This window comes from Zophobas morio, unplaced genomic scaffold, assembly GCF_036711695.1.
Source record: "Zophobas morio isolate AGI-343-1 ecotype UQ-CSIRO unplaced genomic scaffold, CSIRO_AGI_Zmor_V1 ptg000024l, whole genome shotgun sequence".
In the NCBI taxonomy this organism is placed as follows: domain Eukaryota; kingdom Metazoa; phylum Arthropoda; class Insecta; order Coleoptera; family Tenebrionidae; genus Zophobas; species Zophobas morio.
Window position 1 is genome coordinate 5,185,067 of NW_026972129.1, and position 27,547 is coordinate 5,212,613.

Genomic DNA, 27,547 nt, shown 5'->3' on the forward strand with positions numbered 1-27,547 from the left:
AAACGTCGTGTGTCGGTGGTTAAACAGATATTTTCCCGATAGATGGAAAGGTCGTGGTGGACCTTGCTTGGTCTGCACGGTCGCCTTATTTAAATCCGTGCGACTATTTTTTATGGGGGCATATGAAACAATTAATTTATGCAAACCCTATTAACACCAGAGAAGAACTGTTAGCATGAGTGACTGAAGCAGTAGAAACAATTCGTAACAATCCTGCAATGGTTAGACGAGGAATATCATCTCTGGTACGTAGGGCAGAGGCTTACTTAGAAAATCGGGGTCTCCACTTTGAACAATTCCTTTGAAGTTTATCAAAATAGAATTTATTATTTTTCAAATAAGTTGTTATTACAAGGGCATTGGTAATATGTCAAAATGGCATGACCATTTGTCTTAATTTAGCCAAAAATGGGGTTTAACACTAGAACCGCCGAAAATTCCACATACCTGGAACCGCCGCCCCGGTCAAATTGACCGGTGATTAAAACTCGGTTTTTTCGATTGTTTTTATGAATTAGCATATCTATTTACATAAAAATAAACGCAAAATACATAAATAATTGTTACCTTAACGTAGTTGTCTTAAATGTTGTTACAATTTTTGTAGAAGGTTATTTTAAATTCTTATAAACCACATGGGTTCTTTTTTTTAGTTCTCACACATAAGTTTTATTTTCACATTTATTTTCTAGATATGTACGTCTCTTACGAGATTGATGACATATCTTTGATCCACCCTCACAATTATTGGAATATTGTAGATCCTTTTTGTTATGGGCTATTCTGAGAGTGTTCTGTTGCACTCGACCAAGTAATATTCACCACCATCGTGTATCACAAACTGTGTCACGGTCAGATTCTCCACCACATTGTTCTTTACTCCGAACAAGGTGAGAAAGTATTTCATTTTCCCTATCAATATTAGATAATTTAGAATCATACACCGAATTTTTTGGTGGAAGATATTCCGGTTAGTCTAAATATGCTAATGCCTGTGAAGCTATGAGGCCTTTCCTGGACCACATACAATTCAATTTGTATATAGGTAAGTATAGAATACTAAAACTAAACAGAAAGCATGCCCTTTCGAAGTACAACAGAGCAATTTTTATGTTCACAAATTTACAGGCTGTAATTTGCAAAAATTTTGTACGCATGCGCAAAATCAGTTCTGCGCATGTGTGGCACAAGTAGAAACAGGTTCTTAGCCGAGTGTAAGAATAAAAACCTTGAAATACGTACGAACAAAAACTAACAAAGAGGAAAAGCTCTGATTGTTTGATGCAGATATATGCTTTTTTTTTATTTTAGAAATGTTGAAAATATAAATTTATTTACATTTGGTGCAAGTCAAACTGTATAATTCATTCAACTGCTCCCAGAAAATAAACTAAATGACATATACATTTAATCAAAATATAATATTAACTTTCCGGTCAATCTGACCGGGCCGGCGGTTTCAGGAAAATATTTCCAAAAGAGCGCTCAGAATATTTCAAAATGTTCAAAATTTTGTGACAGCATTGCCAAAGATAATTTAGGAAAACTCAGAAGATTGCAAGATCATAGAAAAATTATTTCCGTTAAAAAAAAAACTTTAAAATCGGAAAACGGTCAAATTGACCGGTGCGGCGGTTCTAGTGTTAAGAATTGCATTTTATTAATTTTGAAATTAATTTTCTCGTAAACTTCTGAAGCAACTACACATTTACCATATTTCAGTTTTTCATGAATTTCAGGTAAAATTGAAGATTATTAAAACCAAAAGTTTTCTACAGCCTCTCTTTTGTGTTCTAAAAAAAGAATATTTATCAACTTTTTAACACTCACATTTGCTTAAAAATTGCCAGTAGTAACATTCTCTAGCGCCATTACTTGACGATGCTAGCAGTCATTGAAACAACGAGTTTTTTTTTATAGAACTGAAACTATTGAAAACATAGAATATCTTGCCTTGTAGGTTTTCTACAACTTAACTCGCATATATTAAAAACTGTATATTTTCGTGATAGATAATGACATTTAGTTGTCACGTTAAACATATCAATTTATTATCCAAGACAATACTAATGCAATAATAATCAGTATACCTATTTCTTATCACACGATGTGAAACCTAACTACGAACATACAGTCTACATAGACACAAAATTTTTTGTTCTAATATTTTTAATTTTAATTCCATAAGAAGAACGTTTCTGAAAAAATGGTATTTAGAAAAAAAATCTATTACCGATTAAAAAAATCTGATGAATTTAAGAATCAGCTTGTTTACCGTGGGAAACTGTCCTGGTATAAGAGGGAAAATGCCGTTTTAACAATAATGATATTTATTTTTGGAAATTTTATGTACACTCGCCTATAACTAATCACGTTTAGTTATTCTTTTAAAAATAACAAATTTATTGTCAGCTTAAAATTGTGAAAACATAATTTAATAAATAGTAATAATAATAATCAATAGAACTTGTATACATTTAACTTTTTAACCAGATTCATAAATAAAACAAAATTTTCATTCATGGCAAACCTGGTCAATGAAATAATGAAATCTACCATAAAATGTACGTGTACAACTTTCTAACGGATACAACTATAGGGCATCCGGTGGAACGACTCGGACAAAAAATATCTCTCTCTTGAAACATATTAACAGGTCCGGATTTAATGGCACGCAAAATACGCAATTGTCTGGGCCCGAGGCGCTGGAGCTCTGTTTGCCAATTAGTCCTCCAAGAACCATCAAATATAATAAATGTGTTCATATCTAAACATTGAACCATCAAGATTAATAAATGGTGCCAAGCAATATTTTTAAAACAGTAATAATAAAAGGGTGAAAGGTGTGCATAATTTATGTACTTAAATGAAATTAGTTAAGTCAGTTTCCAAAAACAAATGAGGGGTGCGTAGTACGTGAAAAAACTGTTTAATTAAATTTCGAAAACATTTAAAATATTAAAAACTTCGTAGAATGGAAGTATATATTTAAAAGGTAAGTAGTATGACAGTGCGAAAATTATTAATAAATTTGTAACCGTCAAAGTGCATACATTTCATTCTTATTCTTTAGTCATACCTTTGTTTTTACAAATAGTATCATTTTTTAACGATTTTTTTGCACTTCATGAAAAATAAGTCCTACTCTGTAAATAAAATGAAAATTTTCGAATTGGAATAATATTCGACGCAGACTTCCATAAAGTTTTTTCCAGTATTATGTATTATTATTGCTAGTAAAGTCTCCACAGTCGACTTTTATATTCGGAGAATCAACCTGAATAAGAATGTCATGGAATCGTTTTATTATGTTCGCAGGAACACAAATAACGAATGTAATTTTTCGCTACACCTGTAGCTAATTAATAACAAATACTTAACCTCAACATACGTTATTGTTTTCAATGCTTGAATGATAAATTTTTTCATCTGTTTCATCTGGCAAGCAAAATGTTTTATCAAGAAGAACCAGTTGTTCGCCATACTCCAACTACAATTTGTTCGGACTTAAATTAATCGAGAACTAAATAAAAACGCATTCCTTTATACACTCATCGCCATATTTAAAATGATTTACAGGTGAACACATTCTTGGAACAGACTTATTATCAGTATGGAAAAATTTGCAAATACTTTTTTGATCTTTTAGCACCAGTATGAATGAAACGGACAGATGTTTATGTACGTTGTAATATTCCTATGGAATCTGAGATGTGATTATAAAATGTACACTTAAAACAAAAAAATCTAAAACTGAAACATCTTTCTGTTTTGTGAACAATACCCATGACTCCCATAAGTGATGAATTTGCTTATTGCAAATTGACACAGCTAAGTAATTTTTAATTTAACATTAATCAGCAATAATGCGACAAGTTACCTGATGATCATTCATGTAATAGAATACATGTCATAATAAACGGTATTAACAAACAATAATATTAACTAATAATTGTGTAAAACATGAAAGTACAATTATGCAGTGTGTTTTGTCATCACTTGTCTTTCATTTCTCTTAGCCTTTTTATGTGCGAAGTCAAACTATACATTATTTTAAAATAAAAAAAGGATATACCTTAATACATTCAAATGACCAGATCTGAAACAAATGGTTTTAAAACTTTTTTTTCGTAAATGTTTTTTAACCAAATTGCTACTTTATTATTTGTCGAGTTGTTACGTAAGCTTCTTGAAATACTTTAGAATATTAAAAAAATTTCTAATTGTTTATGTTATTTTTAGTACACTGTTTTAATCTAAGATGCACGGACATAAGGAATAACAAGAAAAACTGTTTGACTTTTGAGGATCTCTCATGTCTGTGAACGTTTTAGAAAAACATATCATTGACAATTGACAGTGTAAGTAATTTAGTTCGGCTGATGATATTTAAAACACTGTTAAGTTAGTTGAATATTTGACTATTAATGTTAGTTCGTTATTACCTAAAATTAGGGTTTCTATCTTTATGTTTTGAGTTTACTACAACCCAATAAACATACGTCATGAGCTGTTAAAAAACTTCTCAATGTTTTTGTTCAGAATTGCCATAAATCATTGCGTAAGTTATTATTATTAATGTCCTTTTGTGAAGATATCTAAATTCACGCATAATGGAAAGCGCTGTGTTTGGGGGCGATTCTTTAATTGAATTTTAAGCGTAATTTTGGAAAAATTACTAATCTTCTCAATTTAAAGTTGCAAACAGGCTTATATTCTTGTTTCTATAGATTTTCGCCAGTCTTTAAGACGACTGTTGTTATAATATTTACTTTTTACTACGACAATTCAAAAGCTTCCTGATTTAAGGGTATTTAGACAGAACTTTCCTCCCCCTGAACTATAGTGAAACAAATATAGTTTCTTAAAAAAATTATAAAATTTAGTTTTGCGGTTTTTATTATTTTTTTTTAACATAAACGCTAGGATGTCAACATTTCCGCAAGGATACGTATACCGACTTGAATAGGTGCAATGTAATAATAATAAAAATAATAACATTCATATTTTTTTACTCATCCTGTATAAGCAACTCTAAAAAATATGAATTAATTGAACGTCCGGTTAAACCAGCTTTCAACTAAAAAATACCGCATCGAAATCAGTTCATCCGTTTGGGAACTTTGATGCTACAGACATGTAGAGAGACAAAGGGTCAAAGTTATAGCACCCCTCTTTTTCAGTACGGGGTTAAAAATGTAGTTTTAGCTTAATTTTAATGGGTGATATTGTAACGCAATTCAAGGTACAAATTTAAAAAAAATTATATATGATGAAATTTCCAAAAAACAGTCTTCGACATACATTCTGTTAGAAAATAAGAACTGAAATTATAGTAAACGCATTTTTTTGAGCCTTTTGATGTAGCTTATTAATACAGATTATACATAACTCCAGTCAACCAATTATAGTTAGGTGACTAACTACTCGTGGCGTCATCACAAGAAGTTATTATAAATAGTGTTTAATTAAAAATATAATTGAAATGCGTTTTTAACATAAAAATACACCAAAAATAGTTCTCTTATTTAGAAATGTTTCGAGCTGTTTCAAAATATATAATTAAAGAATCAAACCAACGGATTAGCTCAGAAGAAGTACATAGTTTTATTTACACTTGATGTTGTCTGAAACAACTTATTTAATTTTTGTCAATTATAGGAATATAGCAGAGTTTGGTACCTCTAGAACTATATTTGTTGTAAGTATATATAGTTCATTATTTACAGTAGATTTTCAATATTTATTGAATTATATTGTATTCTTATTTTACTCTGAATTAACAGAACAATTATAAAAATTTGTATCGTTGTTCAATCTTAAAGTCAACACATACCTATTTATAAACGCACATATTTCAAAAGGAATAAGGTTTTGAAGTGAGGAATTTGACAATTGTTTTAGACACCTAATTTTGGTCATGGTTGCTGACTAAATTTGACACGTAGATAGATCGCAGAAATAAAAACACACCGAAAATACTAAACGAAAATTCCCAGTCAATTTTGCAGGCAAAACGAGTTGGGATTTTGGGGTTTTTAATGCCGTGCTGACCTGTACGTTTCATAGAACATACTACCTAAACTCTGCGGACTAATTTTTAATCTTACAACCTAATTCGTAAAAATTAAAAATAACCCCAATCGGGCAAGTTGCTTTTTTGCTTCATGAGCGCATGCTAAGGAAGTGTTGTAATCGAGTCCATTGGGCGACTGGTTGCTTTCATATTTTCTCGATGGGTCATGACCCCAAGAGTACGAAAAAATGGGTCTCCCATTTCCGTTTCTCAGTATGTGTGTCTCTGAGTGTTTCAGTCTGTCTGCCTGTCCGCCGGCGCCGTCGGTCTCAATTTTTGTCAGACAGATGAGCTCTGAAACTGCCGGACCGACTTTCATCAAATTTTGTATCTGTATTACGAATATCATGTAAATGGTAAAACACTAACCAAACTTTGTCTAATCATTCCCACTAACAATGTGATGACGTCACCTCAAATTAGTACATTTTACACTGCACCAATCCAAGTTGATATACGTATCCTTGCAAAAATGTTGATGACGTTAGTTTTTACTTTACAAAATTTTGTAAAGTTAAAACTAATTTGGAACATACGCGTAGTACGCTTCTTTACATTTACTTCAACATTACATATTTACATGTGTCCATTTCAGCTTCTCTTAAAAAAAACACAAAATCAAATTTTATAATTTTATGAAAATGCTGGATGTGTTTCATTGTACTTCAGGGGCGAGAGAAGTTCTGCCGAAACAACTTTCGACCATTTTTTTTTTCATTAACAGAGTTGAAACAATATTCGAAAACCTAACAAGAACATAGCGAATACTGGTGAATACTGTTATCTTTTTATTATTGAATATTATTAAGATAGAACGTATCCTTTTAGAGGTTATAATCATTCTCATTTACTCAATCGGTTTAAGATTAATTCCCTACACACTAGAAGAATTATTGCTGGGGTACGATTTCTAACGAATCTAATCAACAATAAAATTGACAGTATGTGTTTGTTGGCTAAGTTAAACTTCCTAGTTCCTAGATACAATTCACGTCAACATGATTTGTTCTATTGTCTGCCATGTAATAGCAATATCCTTAAAAAAAATCACCGCTTTATTCTATTTGCAAAGTATGTAATATGATATTTCGGAACTGCGAATTCACTGATACTATAATTTTTCAATTATAATTGATAAAATTGTTACAATATATGGACTATGAGGTATTATTTCCTGGGTTTTGATCTTTTTTTTGAATACATTCTTTTATCTAAAATTAATTACTTTTATTATATAATTATTTGTTCATTTCTTCTTTAATCGCCTTGTTTTTTTTGTCTCTCTTTCCCTATAATTGGGATTACCCCGTTGGGAAAGATTGTACTAATAATAATAATAATTACTGAATTCAAGGCATTCAAAGTTAAAATAAAGTTAACAAGAAAAAATTGTCAGACAATAGTCACATTTAGAACTGAAACCACAACCTAATGAACACCAAATGACTTTTCATGTTTGTTTATGTTTTTCTCGGAAAGTTTATTTTAATTTACAGATTCATTTCAGTAGGAGCAAAGACTAAACATTAGAGATTACTAAGTACGCCATTATTTTTGTTTACTTCAGAAATTTGTATTTTATTATACATTAAACCGTCGGTACCTCAGCTGGTCCCACGCTCCCCTAATTTCTTCAAAATCCAAACGACGAAACTTCATTACATTTCAAATTCGTACATTGGCGTAGAAAAATCACATATACATACACTATACCTAAACATATATATTTTATCAAATATGAAAATCTACGTTTTCTACGTCTAAAAATAGTAACAAAACTAGTAATTTTTTCTAGAAAGACGTGTACTGCAGACATACTTTTTAACCTTCAGTATTTCCACGTATTTATAAAATGTGTTAACAAAACGCAATTACTCGCATTGTATGAAGGCATAAAACAAGTCATTAAGTTAGTATATCAAGTTATAATGAAACGCTTTCGAAATTGTGTATGTACAATTATCGTTTATACATAGTATATATTATAACAATCGGCTACCTGAAAACTTTATTATTATTCATATCTAAACATACTAATGTTACAATCGAATAAGTTTGGTGGATAACAGTCCCTACTATACGCTATCAAAATCAGTTTTTAATAAATTTTTTGAGACACCCTGTAGAAGCAATTTTAAAAAGTATCAACGCATTGATAAATTGCAAGTGTAGACTCATCATATTTTGCACATTTTCGATGGGATTTATTCGGTAAAATTTTGAGATGACGTTATCAGTTTTTTGGAGGGGCATAATCAGATATATATACTTTGATAAACAAATTATTATGCGTACGATAACTTCAGAACGGTGCAAGAGTTCAAAAGCAAATCTGACTTAAGCAGTAATATAAATTGACTCGTTCGTTAATTTTTTTCCAAAAAATATAAACGGAATGATGAATCACAAGTACAGTGTCATTTATTCGACAAAATTCTGAGATCATGTCACCAATTTTGTGGGAGGATAAACAAATACACTTTGGTCAAAAATTTACCCTGATTCCGAAAACTTTAAAACGTCTATAAGCTTTCAGAGCATTCAGTTTTGTAGTTTCAACATTAAGTTACAATAAGCTGTTATGCAATTTTGATTATTTTTTTAAATCTGGATGTCTCGGGTAAAAAATATGGATTCATAAACTAAACGTGTGTGACTGTTACTTTATACAATTTAAAACCCATTTACTGTGTACAGTTTGGAGGCGACGTCATCACATTGTTCGTGGGGATGATTAGACAAAGTTTGGGCAGCGTTTTACCATCTACATAATTCATAATACACATATAAAATTTGCCACCAATGGGTGCGGTAGTTTCGGAGATTATCTGTCTAACAAAAATTCACGACGACAGACAGACAGATAGACGGAAACGGGAGACTTATGTTTTTGTATTCGGGGGGTCATATCACATAACACATCGAGAAAATGTGAAAATACCCAGTTCGTCGATGGACTCGATTACAATACTTAATAATAATAAATAACTTTTATTGCCCAACAGATATACAATCCTTTTATAGGACAATACTAAAAAGAAAAAAAAAAGTAGTACATACAATAATACTATAATAAAATATATATATATATATATATACAAAAAATATGTAGTGATATGAAAATAATAATAAATGCTTTCCCATTACATTTTACATCAACAAAAAATATCTTCATATAGTTTTCCAGCATTTATGTACATGTGCGATAGTGGCGCTTTACGTAACAAGTTGGTTCTTGGTCGTGGTGGTAAGAAGGTACTTGCGTGTCGAGAAGCGATTTCTTGGCACGTAGAAATCAACGCTAGACAGCAATTGGACGCAGTCCGATCTCGCCATGCTTCCACAGAAATCTTGCACTATAGATATCCCTTCGGTTACTTAAGTTAAGTATTTGGTGTCTTGATAATAGAGAGTTATAGTCTACACCACGCTGAGGATAGTTACCATCAATTTTGAAACACAAGTATTTGAGAAAACGGCGTTGAATTTTTTCAAGTGCCAGGCTATGTGACGCATAATAAGGATACCAGATAATGGTACCATACTCAAGTTTGCTTCGAATAAAGGCAAAATATAATATTTTCATTAAGATCGGGTCAGTGAAATCTTTAGCAGTTCGATATATAAATCCTAGCATCTTGAACGACGCTAAGGAAATATTGTTAACATGTTGCCAAAAAGAAAGTTGCGAATCAAATGTTATATAATTTTTAGATGTTGACCATTTATAGTATACGTAGAATGCACAGGATTTACTTTCTTTGTGAATGTCATATAGAAGCATTTCTCAGTATTTAATACCAGTTTAACACTACTGCAGTAATTTACTAATTTATCAAAGTTAGTTTGAAAGATTTTAACATCATTGATATTATTAATTGAAGAGTATAACTTTATATCGTCTGCATATGCCAGTACTTTACAATTAAGAAGCTCTAATAGATCATTGATAAATACAACAAAAAGCAAGGGACCCAAATTAGACCCTTGGAGGACTCCGGAAGTGGAAATAAAATTCTTGGGCTTGAAACCGTTATACGAAACATAGTTAGGACGATTATTTAAATACGATTGCAATAACTTGAGAGAACTGGCCGCAAATCCAAAACAGCTTGGCTTATTTAATAAAGTATAATGATCTATTGAGTCAAAAGCGCTAGAAAAATTAGTATAAATAACATCGACTTGGTTATTATTTCTGTCTAATTCTTGCGAGATAAACTGTGTAATTACTGCTAAATTGGTAATTGTTGACCGACCTGGTAGAAATCCATGTTGGTGAATAGAGAGATGACTTTTAATATTATAATAGATAATATTTCGATAAATGAGAATTTCGAATATTTTGGCGAAGTTGGAAAGGATTGAAATAGGTCTATAGTTCTTTATTAAGTGGCAATCACCTTTTTTAAAGATAGGAACAATTCTCTGTATCTTACATTTATCTGGAAATGTTGCTGACTTAATGGCTAGGTTAATGATAATAGCAATAGGTTTAGCAAGGACAAATCGGCTATCATGAATTAAGAAACTAGGAACGAGATCATCTCCGGCTGTCAATTTATTAGATAAGGTTGACATTACAGATATAACTTCATCTTTGGAAACATTTTGGATAATAAAAGAAAGATTATTAGTGTAAGCATCTGTTACAGTAGCATTTAGTTTTGGTCTAAATGAACTTGAAAATTGTTCTGCAAATATATCAACACAGTGCTGAGGATTATCACTTTCCCTGGCATTATGACACAGTTTACTAGGAATACGAGTAGTACCTTTCTTAGATTGAACATATTTCCATAGATTTTTTGGACAATCATATAGAGAATTTTCAGTTTTATTTAAATGACTATGGTGTGCGACATTTATTAATATTTTACATACATTCACTTCGAAGCCTCTTAAATTCGATATAATAAGAATCATAGCAAGTAATTTTCCATTTTTTATGGTAGTATTTTTTTAGATATAATTTTGAAATTATCGTTTTATTAAACCAGGAAGGAAAATGCGATTTAGTGGATCGATACTGCGGAACTGAAGAGTGCATTATGCTATAAAATTTATCATAGAAAGAATCCAAACAAGAATTTTCATCACTGAAGTCCATTAAAAACGACCACTCAGCCATCAGCAGATCACTATATAAATTTGTGTAATTGGCTTTTCTGAAATTGTACCTAGTATTGTCAGCAGTTGGGAACTTATTAGTTTTAGAAGGTAGAAGAAACTCAGTCGTAATTGCGAAAGAAGGCTGATGAGCATCCTCTGGGGCAAATGGAAATTCCTCTTGAGATACTGAAATGTTACAGTCAAAATTTGATAGAATTAAGTCCAGCATTCTATTATTAGCATTTAATACAGAGTAATGTAATCTAAAATTAAGCAAATTACAAAATGTAGAAAACAAGTGTTCTTTACTACGAGGAGAATTATATATTAAATTATAACTACTGTAGTGCGTTAAATTGAAATATCCAACAAATAATGTTGGTTTATTCAGTAATACGGACTCTAGTGCTTCAAAAAGTAACTCCAAATTGGCAGAAGAAGTATCAGGAGGCACATAAATGGCTGCTAAATTAAACTGAAACGAATTGAAGAGGCAACTGCAAACAACCAAATCAATAGAGGGCAATATGTCTGTAATTATTGTAGTATCAATAACATTGTAAGTGATTTTATTAAACAAACAAGAACACCACCTCCCTTAGTACATCCGATAGTTGAAAATTTTCGATCAGATCTAACAACACTATAAAATGAAAGACATATTTCAGAATTAAAAAAAGTATTATTTAACCATGTTTCCGTTGCTACTACGATATCAAAAGAACATTCAGATATATTTTCATAAAATATGTTCAATTTAGAACGTAAGCCTCGTGTATTTTGATAATATATGTTTAAGCAGACTGGTAATCTGTTAGGCGATTTTAGTTTACCGTGGGGCTAACAGGGAGTTTTGATGATATAATAACAGGAATTCCTCTGTCATATCTAATTCTTAGATTTGATTCACCGTTAGCGATACGTTGATTCAGCTCAATTTTTGTGTTACGATATAGCTCTAATTGCATAGGAGTTCTATCTCTTGTAATAGAAATGTTATTAAATCGAGTCGACTTTTTTAGTTCTTTGGACATGCGTAGTACAGATAATATCGAATTTTCAGATGGCAATGTTATTTTTATGGGACGACGTCGATCAGTCTTAGTAGCATCAAATTTACCAAGCCTAATAGGTTTTATGTTGTCATTATCAGTAACTGATAAACTCGACAATACATCTTTAACAAAAACAGTATCAACAGCTAATTGCTCATTTTTAGATGTTTTATTTTCCTCATTGTTCCCATAAATAATTATGTTGCATTTTCTTTTTTCCCGTTCGGAGATTTCTTGAATAATTTTTTCTGTATCTAACAAAGAATTAGTTGGAGACTGCGATGTGGTGGAAATAGCAGATTTGAGGAGTTTAATTTCATTTTGTAAAGCCACAATAACTTCCTTTAACTCATTTATGTCATTACCGACTTGAGAGCAACACTTGCAAGTCCATGAGAGCCCAGTTTTTTTATGTATTTTTCTGGCCTGAGTGTTACTTACGTCAACACACTCGATTTTGAAGGACTTGCTGCAGATGCAACAACTAACCATTACTTACTTACTTCCTTAGCTTACGCTCGGGAAGTAAAATTCTATAGTATAGGTTCTTTGGTAATATGTTAAAAGACTTGCAAATGACATTGCGCGCTCTAAGTGAGCTTTGCTTAATAAAGTTTTGTTGCTGTTGTCATTGAAGGCGAATGACATTATAACAGTGGTGTTGTTTTACAAGAATTCCAACAAAAATTTCCAGACTTTAATTTTATCGTTGCTGATTATTATAAACACTGTGCGAGTATTTCGTGAAACAGGAAGTGACCATCACAAGAAAGGTGCTGGACTACCAACATTGTGTACCAATGAAGTCATAGAAGATGTTCAAGAATGCATGGAAAATAATCCATCAACTTCATTGCGGCATCTGTCCCAAGAAGTTGGACTTCCCGGTGGTACATGCTATAAAATTGTGAAAGGATGATGAACTCCAAGACGGATTTTTTCAATATGACGGTGCCACGCACATACAACAGTAGACAATTTGAATTTTTTACGTGAATTCTTTGATGTTGAGTGATAAGTTTACATTCAGTTCCTGAGTAGCCCCCAAGGTCACCAGATTTAACCCCTCTGGATTACTTCTTGTTCGGTCATCTAAAAAACACTGTTTTTCATACTCCCATTCACACCATAGAACAACTGAAAGATAGAATTACCGAAGAGTGTGCTCGCATTACTTCTGCTACACTACAAAATGTATTTGATATCATGAAGAGACGTGTGAATTTATGTATACAGGAGAATGGATACCATTTTCAACTTTGTTTTCGTCTTTTAAGTAAACTTATTCACAAATCTCCAGAACTTATTTTCTTTCACGACTTTTTCCAGTTTTCAACAAGCAAGAGCTAACCTGCGTTTGTAAATTGATTTATGTTCGTATGCAACCAACATTACACATGTGTTTGTTTAATTGCATAATCTGAAAAGTATCCGAAACCGAGAAGACATCCGTTCAAAATCGCACGGCATTCTTTAATCTAAACAATTAATGAACACACGGTACTTCAAGTCATGTAAACATGAAAATATTGTGTTTTCTTTGCGTTTCACTACTTATACAATACGAAGATGCAGCTTTCCATTTTCCATCTGGTTATCTGGCTGCTCGAAATTTTCGAAAGAGTAATCGTTAAAGCTGCTGTATGAATTTTAGGAGTAAGAGAAAGTGGAACAATACTGTCTTCCTACTCATCTGCAACATAAAATACTGCAAAAGTTTTCAGAATATATGGTATGTACAAGTAATCCACTTCATGGCATTGCCCTTGCTCTTGGTTTTGATGTTACTCGCGTATATAATGTAACAGTTTTTTAATAAAAAAACTTCAGCACGTATTATCAAGATATATAGAGACAGGTTTGGTCGCTCTTAATATCTCATATTGCCTCATATAATGTGGTAAATTTATATTTAAATATTTATCAATAATCAGGTTATCATCAATAAACAAATATATTCTCGTCCTAGAATTTATTTCATAACATAAGAAAACGCCTAGAGCCTTGATAATTTTAAATTTTTCACTGCAACTTATATTGGACTATCGCCGTCTGCTGCCAGTCTACAATGCATACGAGAATGACAAGACGTAAGTACTTGTAACAATATTCATGAATGCTTTAAATTTCTGTCTTTGAACAGTGAAGGAAGTTCATGGTCAGGGTTACTCAGAATATATACTTTTGACACAGACATAAGTATTTAATAATTTTTTAAAGTAACCTCATAAAGTTTTTGGTAAAAATAAAAAAGTTTCTGAGGTAACTTTTAAGATTTGTTAATATGTTAAACTTTTTTTAGTTAAACTAGAACGATTCTAATGATAACTAAGAGTCACTTAAGCGAGACAATTGCCAAAAGCTTTTTTATTCTTCAAGGTAATCTTGAAGTACCTACGCCTAAAATCGTCATATCGGAAATTGTTTGTGTACCAAAAACATAAAATAAAACCAAACATTACTGTGTAAAATTTCAACAATGTTATTTTTATCGAGTCTTGTTTATTGGCGCGTTTTGGTAGGTTTGTGTTTAAAACAGACGAATTCTTGAGAATGTAACTTTATTTACTTTCTTCAAGCGCTGTGCAGTTATGCATGACAGTTTTACAACGCTGTACAACATAAAACAAAATGTTATAAAAAATGATTTTGTCATATTAATTTTAAGAAAACACTATAAATAGCCGTATAAAAAAGTTATATTCATTTAGAAATTTCTGGACCCAGTAACTTCCTAGGTATAGTTAAAAGGATAGAACCTCAACCATCAAAAAGTCGGTTATGGTAACAACACTTTCAGTAATGCGTGGAAGACCTGGATTTCTTTTTACTACATTTTTAGTGACGAATAAAACGGGATTCGTCCGGTCTTTCTACAGCTGAAGAATTAATTAAGTTTCCAGCTAATCACGAAAGAGTTAACTGCAAAAAATGTCCAGCCAGGTGTGACAGCTGCGGGTTATTTCGGGGGCTGCATTGACAAACAACTAAGCACATGCTAGCGTATGTCAGGCGCACATGTCGGCACACGTGGAGCGCCACGACGCCGCAACATATCACCGGGTTACTCCTGAAATATCCAACCAGGCAGGGTGTTGATCCTGTTATAGATACAACAGTTGTGACTGAGTGTGATGTTGCGCTTACAACAATAATACTTTCAACAAACAGGGTGTCATCTTCTCTACGCACCAACTTTTTAAATTCAAGACTTTCGGCTTTCTAGTAATCAAAATGAATGAGTCATTGCAGACACATGGTCAGTGTTTGTTTGGAAAATTATTTTTGGACAGCCGAGTTTAAGTCACGTCTTGCCACAGTCCGATCGGGAGTATTTTAAAACTGTCGCTTAATATGAATTCGCGTCAATCTACTTTCTGTAATTTGCAAAAGCCGAAATCTGTTCATAAAACATTTCTATTGTAAGCACTGTTCATGTATAAAAATTTATGCGACGAAAGGACTTGAAAATTATTGTTAAACTTGGTAACATTCCTAAGATTTAAATTGCATAGGCCACGTAATTTTATAGAAACTAGAATTTATTTTTAATAGGGTGTTAAGTTGCGATGTGAATTATGTAACTGTGATAACTAAAGCCTTAATTCTTTAGAGAACAATTTAATAATTTATTACCTAAAAACGACCAAGTGGCATTCAAAATCTGTACACAATATGTCGTTACTGATTTGTGTTTTGGCTTATTTTAGCTTGAGTTATTTTCAATTCCCACAATCTGTCTACCATATTGCACAGTTGCGCCAAAGACAAGCATATGGTTGGTACAAATTCGAAGTTACAAAAACCAGATTCGTGTAAAGCAAATAGTCGATGGACTAAGTATGTCCCAGAAAATTTTCGTCTACTTTTGTTTAGGTATTTTAATGCAAATTTTAAGAGAAATCTTGGAAAAACAGTGTTGCATAGTTGTACTACAAACGCTGCAAATAATGTTACTGATATAAATCAAAAAATGTTTATAATTCCCGAGCATAAGCCAAGGGAGTATTGTAGTAGCGTCCATCCGGCGAATGGCTGCTTTCATGTTTTCTCGACGTTTGATGACCACCAGAGTACGAAAAAATAGGCCTCCCGTCTGGCGTTTGTCTGCCTGTCTGTCGTTTGTATCGATTTTTATTAGAGAGATGATAACCTTCGAAACTACTTGACCGATTGTTCTCAAATTTTGTATGTGCATTAGTATTATCATGTAGATAGTAAAACACTAACCAAAATTTGGCTAATCAGCCCCACCAACAATTTGAAGACGTCCTCTAAAAAGTTTTTTGATTAATTTTTTTGTTATTGTTCTTTCGTTGATTTTGATAAATAAATAAATAAATGAATAAATAAATAAATAAATAAATAAATAAAATTATTTACATGTTATACAATAATATACTTCTACACTTGTGGTGTATGAATCTGCTTTGAGTTTTTCCCCTAGGCATTTAAATTTTCGCAAAAAAATTACTGGTTATAATAATCTTTTAACGGCAACGGCGGCCAAGAAGGTCCATGGTGCAACTGGTTATGGGGACTTGCAACGCGAAAACGGTCGCGCGTTCGATTCTCGACAGGGCCCTTTTTTCCCTCTTATACTGTGGCTAATATTATCTATATTATTTTTTCTGTATAGAGGTTGTCAAAAAAGGTAAATTTCGCAAAATCAGTTTTTATAATTTTTCAAAAGAAGCAGAACTTGTTGAGGAAGTTTTGTGGAAATAACCTTCGACCAATTTTTTACTTCCTGAACATGAGCTAAAATATGGTCCATCTGACGAACGATTACTGTCATGTTTTCTCGACGTTTTATGACCCCTAAGGTACGAAAACAGAGGTGTCCCGATTTCGTCTATCTGTCTCTCTGTATGTCTATCTGTCGTCTGTGTCGATTTTTATTAGACAGACAATCTTCGAAACTATTGGACCCATTATTATCAAATTTTATGTGTGTTATGAATATAGTGTAGATTGTATGGTAAAATTTGTTGATCATCCCCCAACAACAATGGGATGACGTTATCTGCATTATTTACAGAAATAAATTTTGTTTAAATTGAATGAAATAACATCCTGCACCTGGGGTTTATGAATAACAAGTTGAGTCTTTACCCTAGACATCCAGATTTTTTGTAAAAATGATGTATAGTTTAAAAGCTAAAAAACACCCTTTTATACATGATCGTTTTCCGGGTTTTTTTGTTTTTATGGAATCAGGAAACAGTTTTAGATTGACAACAATATCTAATGTCAGGAGAGACATAAACCGCGACAAGATATAAAGAAAATGCATTGACATTACCAGAGTTAGGCACAGCTGAAGTAATGGGGAATCAATCAGTTTTAAAAATGACAAAAATTGTCATGTTGAACAGTAATTAATTTTTAAAGTATTTTTTTTTTCATCTAGGAGAACGGAGAAAAACCTAGAAAAAGTAGTCATTGTTATTAAGAATTCCCGAAGTTGTAGGCAACGACTGCAATAGCGCTGGCGATCGGACCACTTCTGCGATGCCGAAGTCTGGACATTACATTTGCAAACAATTATATCAACCAATAGGACGGCATCGGTCATCGGATATACCAGATATATCAAATATAGCATATTTGGTAATACTTAATACGGCCAATTAATTATAACACCACCACCAAAACAACGATTGACAATTTCGAATTTTCTATCACATTTAATATCATCGTAATTTGCTGGAAAAAGTTCAAGCTAAATACATAATTATTGAACCAAGTTTCTGTTATATTGACAATTTCATAAGCAAAATTCGAAATTGTATTATAGAAATACATCACTTTTTAGCGAAGATCTTGTGCGTTCTAGTAGTAGATGTCAAATGTAGCAACACTTTTGTTGGGCGAGTTTATTGTTCTCACCATCACCGATCCTATGATTTAATTCCTTTTTAAAGTTATTCTAGGTATTTCGTTTCCGTTGGGTTTGATTTATTCGTAGCGACATAGATACACCATTTCGCTCTGGCTTTACTTTTACAAAAGATCGAAGAACATCTAAAACCAAGTTTTCTGAAGATAAGGTGATTTTAAGTGGTCGACCGCGAGTATCATTGGTTTTATCAAATTTCCCTAATGTCATTGGCTTGAAATCATCTACTTCTGAAATGTTTAATTTAGATAAAACTTGTTTGACATGAACATATTTGTTCACCATTTGATTTCAGTTGGTTATTTAATTTCATATTATTTATGTCCTGTTGAAGCAACAATAACTGCTTTAAGGCTCTTGAGGAAAACGCCAATTTCAACACAATTCTTGTTTGCACAAAGCAATCCACATTTTTAGCTAATTTTTGCAATTTTGTTAACACACTCATTTCTATAAACTTTTCTACAAACAGTAGAGTTAACTATCAGGTGGGCCTCAACTACCTTGTCACAACAGGCACACAGTCATGTTGATATTTATGTCTATGAAAAATGAAATAATTGGGACACACACTTGACGTGTGCGTTGTCTGTTACACGTCATACAACTTCCATAAAACAATAAGCGAACATGGGTGAGAAAGCAGCTGCAGGGTTCAAAATTAAAGAACAAAAGAGAAATTTGCCTTGACATTCTGAGTTCAAATAAAAATACTTGCATAGCAGAGCTTATCAACAGACGAAGAAAACGGTAAACTATTGTCAGATTGTCTTAGATAGTCACTATTAAATGTATTATTATCACTACAAAACTCACATAGATGAATAGAGAAAACCCTACACCCTATCTATTAAAGTGAACGGATTTTCATTTTTATGTATTAAATCAGTTTTAAACACAAAATCAGTGAAGAGTAGAAAAACCTTTGAAGACAGCTTGTGCATGAGTAGACAGACTCAGCTGATATTTATTAAAAGTCCCATTTACTTCGCTAACACAAGCTAATAGGGGATTTTTGAAACGGAAAAGTTCTGTCTAGCCAAAAAAGCAGAGATAATCCACTAGGTTATGAAAACTACTTTCCAAGAAGTAAATCATAGGAGTATTTACATATACCTACTGTAGAGATACTTCGGTATTACTGCAAATAAAATGACAGAGGTGGCAGGATTAAAAAATAAATTGAAGGAGTTACGTATAATTTAGCTTCATTTTAAAAAGTTGTTTTCAAAATTTTGGACACATTACGATAATTATTGTCGCATCTGTGCAGGGTTTTTATAAATGATTCTAAGAGCGTAGTTGGCCATGGATTTCAAAAATCCCGCTTCGCTGAAATTATGCCTCATTATGACAGTTCTCACTTGTCATTAATGTCATGTGTAACATGTCATTTAAAGTCATTGTTTTTGTTGTTTTACCGTTTTGCAAGTGTGAATTACAGTAATTCTCGTTGATCCAAGCTCAAAACAACAAAACAACGTTTACAAAACTCTTGATGCTTGCGTACGAAAATTTTGTTTTTTCACTAGTAGCCTAGAAATGCACCATTATCATGCTTGTCTGTGAGTAGTGAATTCGTTTTTCTCTACCAATGTCAATAATGATAATTAAAGTTGACCAAGGTCTATAATATAATTGACGAAGGTCTATAATATAAATATACAGCGTGTCTCAGAAATAAGTACATTAATTTTAACCAGTAACAGAACTCGTGAAACGGAACAACTTTTTTATCTAGCATTTTTTCGAAAACTCAAGTTGAATTTCGAATTTTCCCACCCATATATTCACGAGCCGTCTATGTTCACCTTAAATAATAACTTAAATAATAGCAACACTACAACAATGAAGAAGGTACCGTAGCAACCGTTTTGACACTGACAATCATTTTTATGTCAATGTTTTTATTAAATGTTGTCTCTTTAAAGTTTGTTTGGCACAGATTTCTAATTTATAGACGAAATGTGTTGAAATGGCTTTGTTTTCAAATCTGGAATGCACCGATATCGTTTTAACGTACGGTGAAGCTAGGGGAAACGGCACTCGCGCCCAACGAATTTTTTCAGAAAACCTCCCAAATCGTCGTCTGCCAAATGTGCGCAGTTTTAAGAACGTTGCAGCATTTTCGAGAGTACGGATCTTTTAAACCGGCACCTCAGGATCGGGGTAAGTTACGTAGTAATAGAATTACTAATGTTGAAGAGGCTGTTTTGAAGAGTGTCGAAGCTCGACCGGGCACTAGCACGCCTCACTGTCTAGTGTGATGTATCGGAGAGTAGTATTTGGAGGATACTCAGAGAACAAATGTACCCCTTTCAGGACCAGAAAGTTCAGTTATTGAAACTAACAGACTTACCACGTAGGCAAAACTTTTGTGAGTGGGTTAATAGAAAAATAAACGAACAAGCAAATTTTGTATCTCTTATATCATCAACTGATGAGGTCGGTTACACGAGGGAAGGTGTTCAACACCCACATTTGGGCCGATGAAATTCCGTACGCCATTAGGGAGCAGGATTTTCAATTTCTCTCTAAGGGCCGGTTGCATAAACGCAAATCAAATTTAATCTCTGATTAACTCCATAGTAACGATTGTTATTATCATAGTTACAATTGTTCTTAATCAGAGATTAAATTTGATTTGCGTTTATGCAACCGGCCCTAAATGTTTGTCACATTGACAAGATTAGGAAAATACGTATCCTAGTAACTGTCCATGGGCGGGTAACCTTAATTGGGGTATAACTTTAACAATTTTTAACTTGATAATTAAAAAGTTCTTGACAAAACTCTACTAAAAAAAGTTGTTGAGTTCAATGAGCTCTATAACTGATTAAAATTAATGTACTTATTTCTGAGACACCCTGTATAATGGTAGTGAAGTTATTATTGACCAAGGTCTATAATAAGGATTGAGGTCACGGAATGCTTAACAAACGAAAATTGGCCATTATTACCAGATTTTTGAAATTATTTTCACGAGGAATGTAAAAGCGCGAACTGCCATAACATCAAAATTATTTATATTATTAATTTTTATTTTTTTTATTATTTTCTTAATTATTAGTTAATGGTTTATTCTGCTGAACAAGATACATTCATTGTTATGTCTTATTGTCGCAATGGGACATTCGTAAACGAAAAGTGGATGTATTCTGTGACCGCTTGTAAGCAAGAATATCTGGTCAAATCCCGTGATTTGATAATTCAAGAAACATCGTTAGATTTATCTGAAGAAGTTGTTGACGATTTAAGACGGCTTGAGCAGAACCCGCAAACATCTTTGACAATATTTTCTCAATAGTCTTGTTCTTGTTCCAACAAGAAATTGAATGGGTCCAAAGTATTGACCAAAGGATGTTACAGAGCATTTTTGAAATTAAAAAGAGAATGAACATGTGCCTTGAACAAAGTGGTAGGCAACCAGTTATACATATGCGTGTGGTATTTGTCGGGGCAGTATTTAGTAAAGTCTATTTAAAGTGAAAGACGGCACGTTTCCATGACCTACTTTGATTTCGAATTATTTACAAAAACCCTGTACAATGTTTTACCTGTTTAAAACAGAAGCAAATGGTTTCATCCACGAAAAAATTAAGTTTTTCTCGAAATCTGTAAATTAAAATTATTTTCAATATTTTTTTCCACTGCTGCTGCGAACGCACAGCCAGTCTTTGGGAATGGTTCTCTAAATTTCATTTTTCGCAAAACGTTATTCAACCCTTAAATTGTGAAGGTCAAAACGACCAACAAGAGCTTGTCATCATAAATTTCCAACAAGGTTAAGTTTATGTATGGCCTTCGTGATCAAGTAGTAATAACACATTGTACTTAAATCTTAAAATTTTGGTTACATTTATGTCCACGGATCTTTAAAAATTTTGGAACGCGGTTATCACCAGTGTTTATAGCTTGCAAAAATCCATAAATCATAGTGGAAACATTTTTCTGTCGAAAATGAAATAAAAATGCTAGGAGTAAAATACTGTTAATAAAACTGAACTTACGTTGTATAAAGGACGTTGCGGAGATAACTTTTACTCCTGGTGGCAAAAAAAGTTATTTAGGGATCAAGTTTCACTTTCAGCTGTTTTGCTTTGAAAAGGAATTTATGTGCGTAGTGAGGTATGTAAAATTTATTACTTGCAAAATAAAAGGGACAGATCATTTTCAAAAATAAGTTGGTAAAATTTGGTTTTGCAATTTTTTTTATGAGAACCCCTGTAAGTTGAAATAAACATTTATGTAATGTTAAAGTAAATATAACGAAGCCTGCTACGCGCATGTTTCAAATAAGCTTTTACTTTACAAAATTTTGTAATGATGTCATCAATATTTTTGCAAGTACACGTATATCAACTTGAATGGTGCAGTGTAATACTAAAACAGTTTTGTATTCTCAAATTTTGAGGACAATGGAGTGAGGTGTTTCTGATTTGATTAATAAAATAAATTGATTCATTAATTAAATTTTTTTGAGCCACTTGCATTAGCAAATCTTAAAAATATGAATCCATTGACAAATCACAAGTAAAAACTCATCATATTTTGCACATTTTAGGTAGGATTTATTCGGCAAAATTTTGAGACGAAATCGACAATTTTTTGGGGGGAATAAACAGATATACCTACTTTTTTATTCGGTAAAATTTTAAAGTGGCGTCATCAATTTTTTGGGGGTATAAACAAATATGTTTTAATTAAAAATTGACCATACTTTAAAAATCTGCATGATTTTAAAGCATTCAGTTTTGCAGATTCAAAATTAAGTTGCAAAAGGTTGTTTTATAATTTTGATTTTTTTTTCCAATAATCTGGACGTTTCGGGAAAAAACTCAATTCGGAGTCATAAACTACACGTGTAGAGCTGTTATTTTATACAATTTTAAACCCATTTGCTATATACAATTTTGAGGTGACGTCAGCACATTCTTAGTGGGGACGATTAGACAAAGTTTGGTTAGTGTTTTACGATCTACATGATATGCATAATGCACATTTAAAATTTGACAACAATCGGTCCGGCAGTGTCATCTAACAGTAATTGACACAGACAGCGTACAGACAAACAGACGGACGGAAACGGGAGACATATTTTTTCGTACTCTAGGGGTCATGACCTATCGAGAAAATTTGAAAGCAGCAGCCAGTTGCGCGATGGACTCCATTATAATGCTTACTTAACTTACGCTCGGCAAGGAAGAATGTTACACTATTATAAACAACTAAAAACAAATTGTTACGTTTTTTGTCTAAAAATTCTAATATTATGTTTATGCATATTTACTTCACTTGCAGTGCTACTTTTAATTACATATATGTATCATACTTGCAAGTTTACACAAAGTAAATGTCAAAATCACGAACACTCGCAAAAAATTGTATACCTATTTTGTTGTAGTATTGACTATTGACAATGATAAATTGACCTCGATGGTAATTAATACGCTGTCACTGTGGTGTTGATATTATGTTAAATTTTGCATAATTTGCATGAATACATTATAACAAAAGTGTGCTATATTTTTTACTGGTTACCTCCAAATTTGAATTATAATTTTACCATAATCAGTTAAAAATTTAACTAGTCTGTTTTTGAAATCTGATTTGGGACCTTCTTCCTAGTTACCTGTTTTGTATCTATCTGTCGTCCGTTTTACACAGCGATAGCTCTAGGACGTAGGAATTTGTGCGATCATCCTAAGCTAAAATAAATGTTAAGTGTTAAGTCATCAGTTAAGTCAGTCTAAGTGTATGCAGGTTTTTATTCTTACATTATATCTGTCCATATATATTGTATGTATGTAATATAAAAGACACCTGCCAATACGTATTCTCATTGAGGTCGCTGTGGTAAGTAAGCGCGTAAAAACATGATTCGCCACAGTGCGCGAACTTGTTGCGTGCTAATTCACAGTGCAAACGCACTTAAAATGTACACAGGTGTCCAAATGAGTACGTCTGAATAAGTGCTTGAGGATTTTGGTGTACTTAAGTGGCCTACTTGGATATTTCGTCATCGCATTAGCTTTTCCTAAATTGAGCGACTATGAAAAATGTTTGTTTGTACTTTTATCTTCGTTGCTATATTTGTAAAATTTATGTGATAAGTAATTTGATGTTTAATGGTAAACTGTATATTTTCTGAGAATGTGTTTATCTTATTATCTAGCTAAAAGAACCGCAAATTCCTAAAATTTCGGTATGAAATTAAGAAAGCAAAATTCATGTAAGAAAAAGTACCACCGACGTTAATGCATGAAGGTGTATTCAAGATTGAAGGCTATGGCTATGTTGGGAGTCATTTTTAGACAAATAGTGTACGGGTGATTAGTTCCCAAAAACAAGTTTAACTAAAATATGCATTGCTAAATAAAAACAAAAACAAAAAAGGGGAAACGCCTTCATTTTAATTGCTTATTTAAGATCAACAACATGTTGTAAATAGGCTGTTGGAGCGCTTATTTTTTATACTTAATGTGAAGCTATCGTCCACAAAAAAATAGCACAAAACCCTTTTCACAGAAAAGTTTTTTGAGCTCAGTTGTGTATGCTAATAAAAATAACCAAGTTGATAAAAAAAATCAGAACGGTTATATATACTTACGCAGCACCGTCATTCTCTCTGCAGGATTAATGTTAATTTAATAAAGGTATTTGGTAGCACTAAAAGTATTTTACTGCAAAAACTTTTGAAATGACGTCACGAGGATATAGACAATTAATTTTTTATCACGTTTGTGTGCTCCTGCAGTTTCAATGCATTGAAACAGCATTGTAATATTTGTAATAAAGGAAAACATTTCTACTTCTCTACAATCAAAAACTGCTGAGTTCAATGATTTTTACTTCCCTACCGTAAGTTAAAGAAGCACAGCAATCGAGTCCAACGGGCGACTGTCTGTCTGTCTGTCTATCCGCCATCTGTGTCAATTTTTGTATATATAATAATGTATATTTTTAATAAACAAGTTTTCTACTTAAAGTTACGACCGGAAGTGGAAAAAAATGGTATATACAACTCGGAATTCAATGTTGTTGACCAATGTAGGACTACTTTGCCTGGCCTCGCTAACCCTCGGGGCAAACATCGTTTCCACTGATAACGATTACCTACATCCCTCGTATTATAAATAATGACTATTTATACAACTTCTCAGCGTGATTCATAATTTTTTTCCTGAGTGTAAGGTAAGGAAGTATAGTAATCGAGTCCATCGGGCGACTTTCAAATTTCATGTTGTCTCGACGTTTTATGACCGCTGGAACATTTCCCGTTTCCGTCTTGTCTATCGATTGTTGTCAAATTTTATATGTATATTCTGATATTCCGAATATACATACAAAATTGGAGATGGTAAAACACTAACCAAAATTTGCATCAGCAATGGGATGACGTCATCTCCAAAATTTAGTAAATGTTATTTAAATTTTATAAAATAAGATATTCCTGCACTTGCAGCTGATGAATCCGAGATGATTCTTTACCATAGACCGTCAAACTTTTGGAAAAAAAATCAAAATTCTATAACAATATTTTGCAATTTAACTTTGAAACTGTAAAATCGAATGCTCTGGAACCTTACGAGCGTTGTAAGATTATCGTAGGCATTGTAAGTTGTTAATCAAAATTTATTTATTATTTCTTTTATCCCTTCCCAAAAAATTTATAATGTCATTTCAAAATTTCACCGAATAAATCCTACCTAAAAATATGTAAACATTTTCTAATGGAAAAACTCACTTGAAGCACACACGTAGCATGCTTTTACCTCTCCTTTAACAGTTCACTCATATCATTATTTTAACTTGCAGTGATTGTAATTCTAACGATAAAACGTTACACAAGATTATTATTTCAAAATTGCCCCGGTGAGCGCAGAGTTGCGAGGATGAGTAGCGGGGACTGCGCGAAAGGGAGTCGTGAGAAGAGGTGCGAGTGTTGGGTGCGTCGAGGAGATTCTGGGGAAAAAGGTTCGAGAACGAGAGGAAACGGTAGTGGATCGGGTGGTATCCTGCCGTCGACATCGGGTACGTGATCCTTTGGTGTGGATGAAGACACCTTGGGACAGGCTGAAGAGTTGCCCCGGTAGCCGAGGATGATTTTTTCTTTATCAAGGCCTTTAGAGGGGTCCTTGCGGGCGTGCCTATTTTTGGAGTCGAGTAGAGTTGGCAAGACGGTGATTGACCAGGTGTTGGGATTTTGGGGCAACGTGAGACCACAGCATTGGAGCTAGCGGTTGAGAATAGTTTTATGAAGGGAAGGATTAAAGAACTGGAATCGACGGACAGGGAGACGTACGCTGGAGTTGTCGGAGGTGCTAGATCTAGGCAGGATAGTAAGGAAGTGCCAAGAAAGAAGGAAACGTATTCTGTTATGGTGAAGTCTAAGGATCCTGGGGAAGATGGTGATAAGATTAGAGAGAAAGTTAATAAAATAGATGTAGACGTGAAAGTGGAAAATGTGAGGAGGAACAGAAGTGGTGGATTAATAATTGAGACGAGGAGTAAGGAGGAGATAGAGGTGATAAAGCAAGTGGTTAAGACAAACCCGAACTGGTCCACGGAAGATGTGAAAAGGAGAGAATTTAGGATGATGTTGTATGATGTACCTGTGGAAATGGGGAATCAGGAATTGGTTGAGTCGATATATCGGAAAAATTACGTGGGGAAGATGGCCGAGGAACAGTTTGGGGATAGTGTTAGAATTGTTGGGAAGAGGATCGGGCAAGTAGGAACGGGTAAGGTAAGCCAAAAATTCGAAAATGTTGTGATTGAGGTTACGGCTAAATTTAGGGAGGTATTTTTGGACCAGGGTAGGGTGTATGCTGGCTGGCATTCGTTTAAATGGAAAGAATGGGTCGATATGTTGAGGTGTTATAACTGTTATGGATACGGTCATGGTGCGTTTGATTGTAAGATCAGAAATAAGGTTTGCAGGAAATGTGGGGAACAGGGACATGTAGGGAAACAATGTAAGGCGATGATTGACCAGTGTAGGAATTGTAAGGTAGCGGGAAAGGAATTTGGCCACTCGGTGTTTTCCAGTATATGCCCGATATTTGTACAGTAGCTGAGTGCGGTCAGGAAATTTATTTATGGGCCTTAAAATCTTGCAAGCAAATTGTCAGAGTTGTTATAGTGTGATGTGTGGCATAGAGGTATGTATGAGAGAGAATGATATAAGGGTGGCGTTGTTTGCAGGAACTGTATGCAAGAGAGGGCCGGGTTGTTGGTGTGCCTGATGATATGAGAGTGTATATGTCCGCTGATGATTGTGGAGCTGCAGTGTTAATAGATGATAGAGGTATGGATGCTGTACAAATAAGCGTGCAAGGTCAAAATTTGGGTGTATGTGTAAATATAGACTGTGAGTTGGGTAACATGTGTGTGGTGTCT

At 33.2% G+C, this 27,547-nt stretch overlaps 1 long non-coding RNA gene across 1 annotated transcript in view; it reads right to left on the reverse strand.

Moving 5' to 3' along the window:
* LOC135135450 (uncharacterized) overlaps positions 1–24,062 on the reverse strand; it is a 28,571-nt gene extending 4,509 nt beyond the window's left edge. Inside the window, exons 1-2 of the long non-coding RNA XR_010281555.1 lie at positions 23,923–24,062; positions 23,778–23,853 (exon numbers count right to left, since the gene is read on the reverse strand). This is a non-coding gene — a long non-coding RNA (uncharacterized LOC135135450). The remainder of the gene's footprint in view (positions 1–23,777; positions 23,854–23,922) is intronic.
* Positions 24,063–27,547: the final 3,485 nt, after the last annotated feature.